The 16,415-nt window shown below is 39.6% G+C and overlaps 1 protein-coding gene across 3 annotated transcripts in view; it reads left to right on the top strand.

Moving 5' to 3' along the window:
- myd (mayday) overlaps positions 1-16,415 on the top strand; it is a 438,878-nt gene that overhangs the window by 106,930 nt on the left and 315,533 nt on the right. The gene's annotated exons all lie outside the window — the stretch shown is intronic.

Here is a 16,415-nt window from a genome sequence, read left to right as displayed (position 1 = left end):
AAATGTGATGTACACACCAGATACGAGTAACAAATTTCAATTTTTCGCAGTTACAGAGGATGATGTCAAAAGAAGTCTATTCTCAAAAAAGTCCAATGCCGTTGGTGACGACGATATAAGCCTTAGGTTTGTAAAACTTATTGCAATCAACATTGTTTCAACGTTAACACATATTATCAACTTTTCGATAACGACTTCAACTTTTCCCGATGCTTGGAAAATAGCAAAAGTTATTCCTATTGCTAAAAAGCCATCGGCTGTTTTGCCAATGGATTTTCGGCCAATAAGCATATTACCCACTCTTTCTAAAATCTGGGAAAAGTTAGTGATGGCGCAAATCACCGAACACCTCAGTAAGAAAAACCTTCTCTCAGAATGCCAGTCTGGTTATAGAGCGAGCCATAGTTGTGCGGCGGCTTTACTCAAAGTAATTGAAGACATCCGCCCTGCCTACGATAGGGGTGATTTGACTGTGATGTCACTTTTAGATTTTTCGGAAGCCTTTGACACAGTAGATCATTCCATTCTCTTAATGAAATTACGACACTACTTTGGGTTCTCTTCTAGTGCTTCAAGATTGCTCGAAAACTATATTACAAATCGTTGGCAGAAGGTAGTAGTTAAAAGTGGTTGCTCTGAGACGAAGTGCCTGTACTCGGGGGTGCCTCATGGATCTATACTTGGACCAATTTTGTTCAGTATGTTCATTAACGATATTACTCATTGCTGCAAAAGTGTTTCAATACATCTATATGCTAATGATGCACAAATTTATTTATCTCGCGCTATTGGCTTACCTGACGATTTGGATTGTAGGATGAACGAGGATCTCGAAAGCATCTCTTCGTGGTCGAGTGATAATAATTTTAATCTAAATGCGTCTAAAACAAATGCTATTTGCATCTCGCACTCTCCGCAACTAGTAGAGAATTTGCCACCGGTTATACTACAGGATATTACCATTAAGTATGAGTCGGTCGTTAGTAGTTTAGGGTTCAAACTAAATTCCGATTTTAACTGTGTTGATCATATTAACTACGTTTTATCAAACATTTATTTTGTGTTAAGGAAATTGTGGTACACAGCTGCTTTCATTCCTCCAAATGTCAAATTAATGTTAGTCAGATCACTAATAGTTCCTTTCATTTCGTTTGGAGGGCTAGTGTTTGGTGATATAGACTGCAAGTCTAGAAATAAGCTACAACTTGCATTGAACAATTGTGCAAGATATATCTACTCGAAGCGTAAATTTGAGCACATATCAGAGTTTTCGTTTAAAATACTTGATTGCAGTCTTACAACCTTCTTAAACTATCGCAATCTAATTTTCCTGAATAAATTAATTTATAAAAAACAACCAGAATACCTATTCCGAAATTTGTGTTTTGCTACCGAACCTGTAACCTCATCGTTCCACGCCATAAATATCTCTCATCATCAAGGACGTTTTTTGTCAGTGCTATCAAAGTATAGAACTCATTTCCTAATTTTATTAAAAATGAGCCCAATGCATCGCTCTTTAAATTGGCTTTGTCTGATATACGAAAAACACTATTCTAGCTATTTTCTCGAATCTACGTTGTCTATTTCTGTTATTTCTTCTATATTAATATAAATATTGTTATACTCACATTATTATATTGTACACATATCCAAATATCGATGTACTTTAAGAGACATTAGTCTCACTTGTACAAATGTGTTAAATAATAAATTGAATTGAATTGAATTGAAACGCCGCAATACGGGTCTTCTAATTTAGCCTCCATTTTCACCCCTCACTCTCAGAATCGACCCAACTTTTGCTAACCTGAATTTGTTCCACAGTGTTATTTTTAGAATTTTGATCAGGAATAGTTTTTTGTTAAAATGTATCAGTTTGTTGTTCTTTACATGAAGTTTCTAAATTTATATCTTGAGTTAAAATTGTATTTACTTCTGGAATACGGGAAAGTGTATCGGCAACTATGTTGTCTTTTCCGCGTATACATGTATTGTATATCATTTGTAAATTGAGCAATATATTCAAGATGACGTAGTTGACGAGGAGATCTATCCACTTTAGAATTTAGAACATGAGTTAAAGGTTTATGTTCAGTATAAATTGTAAAAGTTCTACCTTCAAGAAAATTTTGAATTGAATTATAAATTGCCAAAAGTTCACGATCAAATGTTGAATATTTAGTTTATATTGAAGTTAATTTTCTTGAAAAATAAGCTAAAAGTTCTAGTATATTATTGCTAGTTTGTTGACGAACTGCTCCAATAGCAACATTTAACGCATCCAGCGTTGGATTACACTAGCTGCGCCCGCACAGGGTGGCTGATTTTGGGGGGGGGGGGGGGGGGGGGGGGGGCGGCAAAATTTGGAACATGAAATGCATTTTTTTTATTGTTCCTTGAAATTGTTCAAAGGGCGGGAGAAAACCGTTATTCTCGCAATTATGCACCCTTATCGCGAGTTTTATTTTCACCCGAAGATATTCAGTTTTTGTTCACCCTATCGCAGAGGGTGGCTAAACAATTTTTCGTGTTCGAAAAAGATTTCGCCTTATTGGCAACTCTTTGTTCGGGCGAAATGAACAGCGGGGAAACCCAAATTTGTTCACTTATATTTTACAGGCGAAGGAGGAAAACAAAATATAAGTAATTTATTTAATAATTTGGGAAAAATTTAAACAACGTGACATCAGGACGGACAAGGCGACAGCTGTTTCGATTATACCTTGTAAATGTCTTCAAAGCCTTTTCTCCCGGGAGTGGGAGTCAAACCCGCACTCCTACGATAGTTGTACGTCATGCCTTAGTTGTTGTAAAGTTTTTCCCAATTGCCTTCTTTTCGCATATATTATCTTCCACACATCACATAATTCGTATGTAGTTATGTTTTGAAGTTATGCCTGTTTGTAAGGCGGTTTTCAGAGAAACTTGGTATTTGTTGTTGTTATACTCAGTTGAGCAGAGCTCACAGAATATATTAACTTTGATTGGATAACGGTTGGTCGCACAGGTATAAAGGAATCGAGATAGATATAGACTTCCATATATCAAAATCATCAGGATCGAAAAAAAATTTGATTGAGCCATGTCCGTCCGTCCGTCCGTTCATTAACACGATAACTTGAGTAAATTTTGAGGTATCTTGATGAAATTTGGTATGTAGGCACTCATCTCAGATCGCTATTTAAAATGAACAATATCGGACTATAACCACGCCCACTTTTTCGATATCGAAAATTTCGAAAATCCGAAAAAGTGCGATAATTCATTACCAAAGACGGATAAAGCGATGAAACTTGGTAGGTGAGTTGAAATTATGACGCAGAATAGAAAATTAGTAAAGTTTTGGACAATGGGCGTGGAACCGTCCACTTTTAAAAGAAGGTAAGTTAAAACTTTTGCAAGCTGTAATTTGGCAGTCGTTGAAGATATCATGATGAAATTTGGCATAAACAACTATGGCATGACGTAGCTGAAGGCATTTATAACCATTTCAACTATCGTAGGAGTGCGGGTTCGACTCCCACTCCCGGGAGAAAAGGCTTTCGAGAGATTTACAAGGTAACAGCTGTCGCCTTGTCCGTCCTGATGTCACATTGTTCAAATTTTTCCCAAATTATTAAATAAATTATAAAATTAAAAATTGCTTGAAATAAATGTTTTCATACATTTAAAGCGATACGGGCAATCCCCGGTTAACTCATAAAAATGTAAGTAAGTTTTTGTTTTGAAATTTGATACTCTTATAATTACATATAACTTAACAAGGGGGCAGACACACTTACTTGTAAGAATGTGCTGACACCACACTTCAACAAACACAAGCAAAGCCAACGTAGGTAATTGATCCGATATCATATTGCGTAAGCAGACAAAATGCAATCCATGGGAACTGCAGCGTAAGCGATATGATATGCGGACTAAATGCAAGCCGTGTGATTCGCCACGCAAGTGATAAAATATTATTTTGGCCAATCGTGGGAAGTGCAGTGTCAGCAATTATGAAATCACTTAGATTAATGTAGAAGCTTAGAGCTTAGTTTAAGTTAATGATAAAGTCAGTCTGTTTTTGACATTGAACGGAAATAAATGGTAAATATTGTTAAGCGGAAAAACCTATTTTTATTTGGATCTTTTCAGGTTGCAATGGGGCCGCGGGGCGGACCCCAACTTTAACTTTTTGGAGCCCTAGTCCTTGGGCTCCTTAACTGGTGCCCGAGCAGGGACCCACTGGCAAGTGGGTCCTTCAAAAAGGACCTCCTTAAATGTGAGGTCCATAGTGATTAGTGACAAAGTGATAGTGAGAGTGGAGTGCTAAGAAAAAAATAATAATAGAAATTTTACCGATAAAGGGATAAAAAAATATATAGAAAGGCAAGACCTCAGCTTAGATAATTTAAGGCTTGTACAGCCAATAACGAAAATACCAAAACCGAGATTCACCTTCGAGGGGACCCTCCGGTTATAACGATAGCTTAACTCTGCGATTCCCTTCGGGACCCTCCAGGGTATAAAAGCTCCTCTCCCCAGGAGAGGTAAAACGAATAATAAAAAAAAAACAAGTGAATAACAAAAAGTTGAGTGAAAAGTGATGCTACACGCAATAAATTACTACGTCCAATCCTAAAAGCCCTCAGAGGGCTATACAGGAATAATATTAAAAGAAGCGAGCCTGTGACCCCTAAGATCCTCTGGCGCGCGAATAAAATTCAACACGAAAATTGAAACACTTTATAAGTGAATTATCCTACGGCCCCACTATTGCTATTCCAAGTGCACGTATAATCACACTGGCTGGGTGAGTCCGTATACCTATACTTCTAGGACGGACCTCACCATACCAAAGGCCGAAAAATGGTTAACGACTCCTGTGACCGTGTCATGTACACAAAATTTTTTTTTTTTGCAATATGCAACTTGCCGCTCCCTTCAGGATACGGCAAAAATTTCCTTCTGAAAAAGTTAACCCGAGCGTAAACATAAGAACACACTTGGGCCGGCTTTAAAAGTTAACCCGAGCGTACACATAAGAACACACTTCGGCCGGCTTATCCTTTTGTGGAGTTTCCAGGGTACACATCGGCACACACTGGAAACGGTCACTCGTTACTTGCGATACTTTCAGCGTACCCATAAGAACACGCTGAAGATTCGCAATATGTCCAGGGCGTTGTGGAGCAACTGTGCCTTAGTAGGTTGCCTTCAATCTAATTGTCGACGACTAAAAAGGAGTGACACAGCCTCCCCTGACCAAAACCATAATTATTTAAAGACTAATGTACTGTGAAACGCCAACTTGGTACATGTCGCCGTTGCCATAAGAACACGGTAAAAGTTTCACAAATGTAACTAAAGTCCTTTTCTTCTTTGCAGGAAACTGTCAAAGTGTAAGGACAACCTTAAAACTAAAACAAACAAATCGTCTGTGCTATAAGGACTATCCCGTCAGGTGATCACGAACGCCAGTAAGTAACACAAACAAAATAAAAAACAATTTTTAAAGAGCCACCGTGTGCCAAATTAAAATTTAAAAATATATTTTTTAATCTCAAACTAAAATTTTTTTAAATCTGAAATGGACGCTTTAGCCACGAAAGTTAATGAACTTAATGGGGGCATTAATGCTCTCCTCGAGCAGATTAGGCGGCTTGAGACACGCCTTGGGGGTATAGAAAGCAACGGTGTTGCTCTGAACTCTAGGCTATGGAAAATTGAATGCAATAACGCGAGTTTAGAACAAAATCTTGCCAGAATCGATAAGCGATTGGGAAGAGTAGAACAGGGTGGCGTAAGAACGCAGCCACAGGGGGTATTGGCAGCGGTGCGAACACCACTGTCGGAGCAAGACCTAAAGGATATTGGCAGACTCCCCGACTGCGTGAAGGAGCTGCAAGTTTTTGAAGGCAGCCCTTCTCAATACATCTCTTGGGTTCACAGCGTTGAAGGAATTCTGTCGGACTACGATATCGTCAAGGAAAGGCCCCTGTATCGTGCCATCCTGCAACATATTAGGCAGAAAATCCGTGGCTTTGCCGATGCAGCACTGGTAGCGTATAATGTTTTCGATAGCGATTGGGTAGAAATAAAAAGGGTATTATCGCTGCATTACGCAGACAAAAGGGACATTAGGACTTTAGAGCACCAACTGAATCAGCTAGCTCAGAGAGGTTCAAAACTAGATGATTTCTACGCAACGGTCAATCATCAGTTGTCTCTAATAGTGAACAAAATCAAGTGCGATGACTATAGCCAGGAAACCGTGTCGGTCGTTGTGGAAACGTACCGTAACAGGGCACTCGATGTTTTCATACGGGGCCTCAGTCCAGAATTGTCACGTATGCTTATAGTGCAGAAGCCAAAAACACTGCCAGAAGCGAAACGGCCTGCCTTGACATCCAGACCCTAACGTTAAGGAACACAATAGTCCATGCCAACACTCCAAATAGAGTAGTTGTCCCCACCAATACCCTGTCGCAAGTTACTCAGAGACCACCGTTACCTCCTCGATCACGGTCTACATACAACTGGACGAATCGGAACAATACTCAAGGGAATGGCCGGTCATCCTACAACAGATTCCAAGGCAATCAAGGGACGAACACCGCACCTCCTGCTAGACCCGCAGCCCCAAAACCTGCGGAAAGAATGGATGTCGACGGCAGTGTTCAAACTAGACAGGTGAACTACATGAACCGACCGACGAATAACAACGCCTTCAAAAGGGGGCCTGCATCATCGATTGAAAAGATGCCCAAACAGCAGAGGCTCTACAACATGGAAGCCAACAGCGCAGATGTAGAAAGCGGACCTTGGACGTATGCTGAATCGACGGAAGGCAAGTTCCAGCAGGTAAATTTTATGGCGGACGGGCCACCAGCCTAGTTCATATGAGGACTACCGCGCAATCCAGTATACCCTATCTCACTTGTTTGACACCAAACAAAGAAGCCCTAAAGTTCTTAGTTGACACAGGGGCAAATAAAAGTTTTATAAGACCTGAATTGGCAACTAATACAGTCCCAGTCAATCCACCTTTCTCAGTAACCACCGTAGCAGGACCTGTAGTAATAAACAAAAAAATCAGTGGGAGATTTTTCCATAATGCTGGTAACGGAGCTATGGTGACCTTTTACGCACTTCCTGGTTTAAGCTCGTTTGATGGGATAATAGGCGATGACACCCTCAAAGAACTGGGTGCCGTCATAGACAGGAAAAAAGATGTCCTTACAATAGATCCCAATATAAGAATTCCGCTTAATCACAAAGTCGTAGGAAGCCTAAATTTTTTCGAAACTGACGATATACCCGACGCAATTCTCCCAAGCCTAAAAGCCATGATAGAAAAGTATTCTCATTTGTTCGGTCCACTTAACATCAAATCAAATATTAAGACCACAGTTCGAGCTGAGATAAAGACTACCACGAATGAGCCCATATACACGAAAAGTTACCCATATCCTGCAAACATGAGGGAAGAGGTAGAAAAACAAATTACTGAGTTGCTTGAAGAAGGAATTTTACGACCATCCAAAAGCCCGTACAATTCTGCTATTTGGGTAGTTCCGAAAAAACCCAAACCCTCTGGTGAAAAGCAGTATAGAATGGTAGTGGACTTCAAACGTCTGAATGCAGTCACCGTGCCAGACGCCTATCCTATCCCAGATATTAATGCAACGCTGGCCAGTTTAGGGAACGCAAAATATTTCACAACTATAGATCTGACCTCAGGCTTTCACCAAATCACAATGAAAGAAACAGATATACCCAAAACAGCGTTTTCAACAATGAATGGAAAGTACGAATTTCTGAGATTACCTTTTGGGTTAAAAAACGCTCCGGCTATATTCCAGCGAATGATTGATGACGTTCTTAAAGAGTATATAGGGAGGATATGCTACGTGTATATCGACGACATTATTGTCTTTGGAAAAAGTACCGACGAACATTTAGTAAATTTAGAGATAGTGTTTAAACGGCTTGCGGATGCTAATTTGAGAGTGAATTTGGAAAAAACTAAGTTTATGAGAACGGAAGTAGAATTTCTGGGATATGTAATAACATCCGACGGGATGAAGGCAGATCCTTCAAAGGTCCAAGCTATAGGGAACCTCTCACCCCCAGAAACGCTTAAGGAACTAAAAAGCTTTTTGGGAATGACGTCGTATTACCGAAAGTTCATTCGAGATTACGCTAAGGTTGCTAAACCCTTGACCAATCTCACACGCGGTGAGAATTCGCAGGTCAAGGCAAACCAATCTAAAAGAGTGCGTATCAAGATGAATTCCGAGGCCCTTCAGGCATTCGATACTCTAAAAAAACTACTCGTTTCCTCAGATATTCTCGCATTTCCAGATTTCGAAAAACCGTTCAACCTTACCACCGACGCCTCAAACTATGCCATTGGTGGGGTGCTATCCCAAGGAGAAACAGGGAAAGATCGACCCATCGCCTACATCTCAAGATCTTTAAGCAGAACAGAGGAAAACTATGCCACAAACGAGAAGGAAATGTTGGCTATAGTTTGGGCTCTAGACAACTTGAGATCCTACCTCTATGGGGCGAAAAAAGTTAGAATTTTCACTGACCACCAGCCTCTCACTTTTGCGTTAGGAAGTCGAAACTATAACGCCAAGTTGAAGAGGTGGAAGGCTAGAATAGAAGAGTATAACCACGAATTGATTTACACTCCTGGTAAATCGAATGTCGTGGCGGATGCTCTCTCCAGAATTCCATGCCAGGCAAACCATTTGACAGCACCGTCGGAACCCAACGATGCACCAACAGAAGCTAGAAGTGACGAGGTGACAGCTCACAGTGCTGAACAGGATTCTTCGGACCTTATTCCACACGTTGAAGCCCCTTTGAACGTTTTCCGAAACCAAATAATTTTTACGGAGGGGAATGCAATGACTTGTGTTGAAAACCCACATCCAGGATTCACTCGTCATTATGTGAGACTAGATATAATTGAAAAGGCCAGCTTAACCGAAGCCTTGAAGGAACGCCTAAACCCAGCATTCATAAATGGAATAAAGATTCCAGAAAGTTACTTGCAACTCCTACAAGAAGTATATATAGAACATTTCCTTTTATACAAAATTAGGATAACTCAGAGGGTGGTCGAGGATGTGGCCAACGAGGATAGGATTTGCGGTATAATAGAGACAGAACATAGGAGGGCCCATAGAAACTCAAAAGAAAATAGGGAACAAATCTTGGAAAAGTATTATTTTCCCAAAATGGCTAGTAAGATAAAAAATTTCACTTCTAACTGTGAAACCTGCCTTGCTAACAAGTATGATAGGCATCCGGCAGTACCACCGATAAAAGAGACTCCAGTGCCGAAATATCCACGCGAAATAGTGCATGTGGACATTTTTGAAATTCAACGGGAGAAATTTTTATCTTGCATAGACAAATTTTCAAAATTTGCCAAGCTTTTTCACATTAAAAATAAAGCATCCGTCACTCTCCGCGCTAAGCTAGCCAAAGTAATACACTATTTCACAACTCCTAAAATGATAGTCACCGACAATGAGAGGGGATTTATGACTCCATTGATATGTAACTACATAAGAGGTTTGGGAATCGAACTATATCAGACTCCAATTCAAAGAAGTGAAGTAAACGGCCAGATCGAGAAATTCCACTCTACCATTATTGAGATTTATCCGTGCCTCCGGAAAGAAATAAATAACGCTAGACCAAAGGAATTGGTGTATATTGCTGTCGATCGTTACAACACAACAATACACTCTGTAACGAAGAGGAAGCCTAGCGACATATTTTTCAACAGAACCGAAAGAATTAACTACCAAGGCCTAACCAACTTCAAAAGTAGGGTCCACAAGGAGATTAGGGAACAAATCAAGAGAAACCAGGAGTTAAGAAATCTCCGATTGAATAAAAAAAGGAAAAGAGCTAAGGAATTTAGGCCAGGAGATGAGATTTACGTCAGGGATAAACAGATAAAATCAAAACAAAAGGCACTTTACAAAAAGAAAACGGTTGGTAAAGACAATACAGTGACATTGCTCACAGACACTGGCAAAAGGATTAATAAAGCGCAGATAAAGAATACGCCAACATAAAAAAAAAAGATAATAAGGTCACCACGGGAAGTCAACAACAAAAAGATGTCCCAAAAAGGGACCCAAAGATTTGAAATTCTATAGCACAGACGACGCCAAAAAGGCGTCAATTTCAGGATCAAAGATCTTTTCTATAACAAACCACATAAGCGATTTTTTATTATACAATAGAATGTTCTTTAAATAATAATAATAAAAGGAAAAAATACAAAAGGAAACAAAATTTACATTATGTAACCATTTATTATTAGTTCACCGTCCCTGGAATAAATAATAAAAGTGCCTAAAAACAAAAAATGGTCAATACTAATCTTACCAACACTAATGAGTTTTTTTTCTCTCCATTATGGAACACAGTTTATTTTTAATATCTGGCGTGTACGGCCTCAACATTTACAATTATGGCTCCCCACTGGTAACTATTGAGCACGGGCGTGGTTGGATCCTGAACGGACACTTCAGTTTAGTCCATGTGGTCGACCTAAACTACTTCAACACGGCTTTGGTCAAATTGATGGAGTCAACAGAGCACGATATTACAAGCAGGGCTGTGCAGACTGTGCTACAATTCCACCTAAATCAAACTAAGCTGCGTCTCGACGAACTACAAATAAGCAAATCACGAAGGGTACGTTCCATTGACTGGATTGGTTCAGCATGGAAGTGGATAGCTGGGTCTCCAGATGCAGCGGATTGGGACTATATTCTTCGAAGTATGAATGACGTGATAATAAACAACAATCACCAGTACCGGGTCAACGAAAAACTATTCAACGGTACCCGCGAGGCAATCGAGAAAGCAAACGAAGCGATGCTCCACATTAACGCTATAAGCAAAAACATTAGCGAGGAGAACATCGAACTTCTTGACCTAAGCAAAGTCCTTATCTTGAAGGAACAGGTGTCAGAAGTCGTCCAAGCGTGCCAAATGGCGAAATCTGGCGTAATCAATATAAATCTTCTTGATCGAGACGAGATTGGAAGGCTCATAATGGAGGAAGATTCCCTATCATATCAGAACATCATTGAAGCCATAGAGTACGGGTCGGCCTCTGTGTATTCAAACGGTAGCACACTTTTGTACGTACTCTCAATGCCAAAGGTAAAACCAGATGGCTGCCGACTCCTTGTAACACGGGCCGCTGTTATAAAAGGACAACACGTTGACCTCAGCTATAAAAAATGCTAATAAACGAAGTTGAAACGTTCGGGGTGAACGAGGATTGCCCTTCGATCAGCAACACAACAATTTGCTCTACCAAATCCCTGACTAAACTACGGGAAAACGGGTGCCTAGCTAGGCTAGTTAAAGGTGGCGATGCCAAATGCCGCTTTGAACCAGACAACACCAAAACCGTCGAGATGATCACAGACTCAACAATATTTGTTACAAACTTTGAGGGCCTATTACAAGGGAAGAACTACTCCACAAACCTAAATGGAACGTACGTCATTATTTTGAACAACGAAACAGTCACGGTTGGAAATCAAACATTCACCAGCAGATCAGTACGCACAGCGCAGGCCCTGCCACCGCCCTTGGTAAACATCACGAGCGAAGGACTAAAATTGAACCTTAACTACATTCACGGCCTGAGCATGGAAAATATTAATCAGCTTAAACAACTTGGCAATAATTTTCACTTTTCGCTAATTTTTGACGCTCTTGCCTTGGCCATTCTAGCAGCCGTATGCTACATTATCTGGAGAAAACTCACTACTACAATCAACTTTCCTAGACTAAATCAGACCACAGATCAGGACCAGCCAAGCCATGCAAAGGATCCTTCTGAAAAAGGAGCTCATCTGCGGGACGCAGATGTTTAAAGGGGGGGGGGGGTACTTAACAAGGGGGCAGACACACTTACTTGTAAGAATGTGCTGACACCACACTTCAACAAACACAAGCAAAGCCAACGTAGGTAATTGATCCGATATCATATTGCGTAAGCAGACAAAATGCAATCCATGGGAACTGCAGCGTAAGCGATATGATATGCGGACAAAATGCAAGCCGTGTGATTCGCCACGCAAGCGATAAAATATTATTTTGGCCAATCGTGGGAAGTGCAGTGTCAGCAATTATGAAATCACTTAGATTAATGTAGAAGCTTAGAGCTTAGTTTAAGTTAATGATAAAGTCAGTCTGTTTTTGACATTGAACGGAAATAAATGGTAAATATTGTTAAGCGGAAAAACCTATTTTTATTTGGATCTTTTCAGGTTGCAATGGGGCCGCGGGGCGGCCCCCAACTTTAACTTTTTGGAGCCCTAGTCCTTGGGCTCCTTAACTTATATGTACTTTTATTATTAACAAGTAAGGAAGGTTAAGTTCGGGTGTAACCGAACATTACATACTCAGTTGAGGGCTATGGTGACAACATAAGGGAAAATAACCATGTAGGAAAATGAACCGAGGGAAACCCTGGAATGTGTTTGTATGACATGTGTATCAAATGAAAGGCATTAAAGAGTATTTTATGAGGGAGTGGGCCATAGTTCTATAGGTGGACGCCATTTAGGGATATAGCCATAAAGGTGGATCAGGGTTGACTCTAGAATGCGTTTGTACGATATGGGTATCAAATGAAAGGTATTAATGAGTATTTTAAAAGGGCGTGGACCTAAGTACTATAGATGGACGCCTTTTCGAGATATCGCCGTAAAGATGGACCAGGGGTGACTCTAGAATGCGTTTGTACGATATGGGTATCAAATGAAAGGTGTTAATGAGCATTTTAAAAGGGAGTAATCCTTAGTTCCATAGGTGGAAGCCGTTTCGAGATATCGCCATAAAGGTGGACCAGGGGTGACCCTAGAATTTGTTTGCACAATATGGGCATCAAACGAAAGGTGTTAATGAGTATTTTAAAAGGGAGTGGGCCTTAGTTCTATAGGTGGACGCCGTTTCGTGAGTTCGCCATAAAGGTGGGCCAGGGGTGACTCTAGAATACGTTTGTGCAATATGGGTATCAAACGAAAGGAGTTAATGAGTATTTTAAGAGGGAGTGGGCCTTAGTTCTATAGGTGGACGCATTTTCGAGGTATCGCAATAAAGGTGGACCAGGGGTGACTCTAGACTTTGTTTGTACGATATGGGTATCAAATGAAAGGTGTTAATGAGTATTTTTAAAAGGGAGTGGGCCTTCGTTTTACTATATATAGATGGACGCCTTTTCGAGATATCGCCGTAAAGATGGACCAGGGGTGACTCTAGAATGCGTTTGTACGATATGGGTATCAAATGAAAGATGCTAATGAACATTTTAAAAGGGAGTAATCCTTAGTTCCATAGGTGGACGCCGTTTCGAGATATCGCCATAAAGGTGGACCAGGGGTGACCATAGAATTTGTTTGCACAATATGGGCATCAAACGAAAGGTGTTAATGAGTATTTTAAAAGGGAGTGGGCCTTAGTTCTATAGGTGGACGCCGTTTCAAGATATCGCCATAAAGGTGGGCCAGGGGTGACTCTAGAATTCGTTTGTGCAATATGGGTATCAAACGAAAGGAGTTAATGAGTATTTTAAGAGGGAGTGGGCCTTAGTTCTATAGGTGGACGCCTTTTCGAGATATCGCCATAAAGATGGACCAGGTGTGACTCTAGAATGCTTTTGTACGATATGGGTATCAAATGAAAGGTGTTAATGAGTATTTTAAAAGGGAGTAATCCTTAGTTCCATAGGTGGACGCCGTTTCGAGATATCGCCATAAAGGTGGACCAGGGGTGACCCTAGAATTCGTTTGTGCAATATGGGTATCAAACCAAAGGAGTTAATGAGTATTTTAAGAGGGAGTGGGCCTTTCTGGACCAGGGGTGGCTCTAGACTTTCTTTGTACGATATGGGTATCAAATGAAAGGTGTTAATGAGTATTTTTAAAAGAGAGTGGGCCTTCGTTCTATAGGTGTTCGCCTTTTCGAAATATTGCCATAAAGGTGGACCAGGGGTGACTCTAGAATGAGTTTGTACGATATGGGTATCAAATTAAAGGTATTAATGAGAGTTTTAAAAGGGAGTGGTGGTAGTTGTATATTTGAAGGCGTTTTCCAGATATCGACCAAAATGTGGACCAGGGTGACCCAGAACATCATCTGTTGGATACCGCTAATTTATTTATATATGTAATACCCGCCAAGATTTTAAGGGTTTTTTATTTCGCCCTGCAGAACTTTTTCATTTTCTTCTACTTAATATGGTAGGTGTCACAACCATTTTATAAAGTTTTTTCTAAAGTTATATTTTGCGTCAATAAAACAATCCAACTACCTTACCATATTTCATCCCTTTTTTCGTATTTGGTATAGAATTATGGCATTTTTTTCATTTTTCGTAATTTTCGATATGGAAAAAGTGGGCGTGGTCATAGTCGGATTTCGTAAATTTTTCATACCACGATAAAGTGAGTTCAGGTAAGTACGTGAACTGAGTTTAGTAAAGATATATCGATTTTTGCTCAAGTTATCGTGTTAACGGCCATGCGGAAGGACAGACGGACGGCTGTGTATAAAAACTGGGCGTGGCATCAACCGATTTCGCCCATTTTCACAGAAAACAGCTAACGCCATAAAATCTGTGCCCCTACCAAATTTCAAAAGGATTGGTTAATTTTTGTTCGACTTATGGCGTTAAAAGTATCCTAGACAAATTAAATGAAAAAGGGCGGAGCCACGCCCATTTTTAAATTTTCTTTTATTTTTGTATTTTGTTGCACCATATGATTACTGGAGTTGAATCTTGACATAATTTACTTATATACTGTAAAGATATTAAATTTTTTGTTAAAATTTTACTTTAAAAAAAATTTTTTTTTAAAAGTGGGCGTGGTCCTTCTCCGATTTTGCTAATTTTTATTAAGCGTACATATAGTAATAAGAGTAACGTTCCTGCCAAATTTCATGATGATATCTTCAACGACTGCCAAAATAATCAATAAATAATGCACATCGGAGTGAAAAAGTTAAGCTCCTGCATTGCTAAGTATGTAAAATCTATTTTTATGACTACGTATCAGTCGGCCAAGTTATCCATTGTGGACAAAACAACGGTTCCATAATGTTGAGCACCTCACTGAAACAAGATTGGCTAAGACCCACTTCATGGTCGTTTCCAACGCCTTTTCCCTATGCGAAAAAACGAAGACATGTAATCAACTTTACAATTGGTGGAACTCCAAATTTTTGCTTCAATGGTGGCAAGGAGTTGGTAAGAATATCTAGCAAATATTAGAATGCCGGCGTGTTTAGCCTGTAATATTGACGAAAGCTAATTGAAATTAAAAATTTACTTGTTATTCAAAAGTGCTGAAAATAGTAATTTTTAGCTTACAGTGAATCATTTAGCTCCAAAGGGTTAGAACTGTCCCTTAATTGCCTCCGAATCGCTTTCACATTTATATTCCCCTCGCGCTCAATCAATACCAACCTAAGGGCAATACTAAACATTGTTTTATAAATTCCTTATCTATATTTTTGTTGTATTTTAAGGAAATATATGCTTAGTTATAAAATTTACACAATTGTAAGTAAATTATTTGTTCACTGCTAATTCACAATAGAGCATCAGCTGTTTCGAAATGGACTTTTGTTCGCCCGAAATTGCCGATAGGCGGGAAAAGTTAACCCAGTCAAAGTGTGATCAGCCGTCATTCTGTTCCCGATCGACTAAATATCTTTGCACGTTTGACGGCTTGCAACAATTAATTTCAATAATTATCGGTTCTTTTGAGGATAATTATGTGTATTTCGATTATATGAGTGACGGGCGCAAAAGTTTAAGTGGCTCTGCGTATGAAAAGCGGGCTTTAGAGAAAACTAATAAGAAAAGGAAATCTTGAGCAAAACTCCAAAACTACATAATTTTTTCACCAAAAAAGATGGTACAGAAGAAAAGCCTATTGATATTGAAGATTATATATACCATATCTCACAATAATTCCCACTGGTTGAAACTCTTTTTGCACGGCATTTGTAAACTATCTGTACATAAACCCTACTGAAAAATATGGAGATTCTGTATACTGCGTGAAATAGTAAAAGTGGATTATACACCTGATCAACTTTTTTAAAAAGAGATGTAACGCCTGGTCAAAGATTTCTGATGTTTTGTGAAAATACAGGACACAAAGCTGAAGATTTGTTTATTGCCGTAATACCAGTTCTCGAGTTTCTGGATGTTAATATTGCAGATTTTCGAAGTCAGTCATACGAAAACACAAGAAATGTATTAGGAATTTATTCAGGTTTACAGGTAGGAATCAATTATCTAGCAGTGGGTTATGGGGTTAGAATATACCCGTGGCAGGTATGCCCGTCGTAAGAGGCGA

Source organism: Eurosta solidaginis, chromosome 1 (genome assembly GCF_040869045.1).
Source record: "Eurosta solidaginis isolate ZX-2024a chromosome 1, ASM4086904v1, whole genome shotgun sequence".
In the NCBI taxonomy this organism is placed as follows: Eukaryota; Metazoa; Arthropoda; class Insecta; order Diptera; family Tephritidae; genus Eurosta; species Eurosta solidaginis.
Note: the sequence above shows the minus strand (reverse complement) of the source record. Positions and strands in the feature narration are given on the sequence as shown.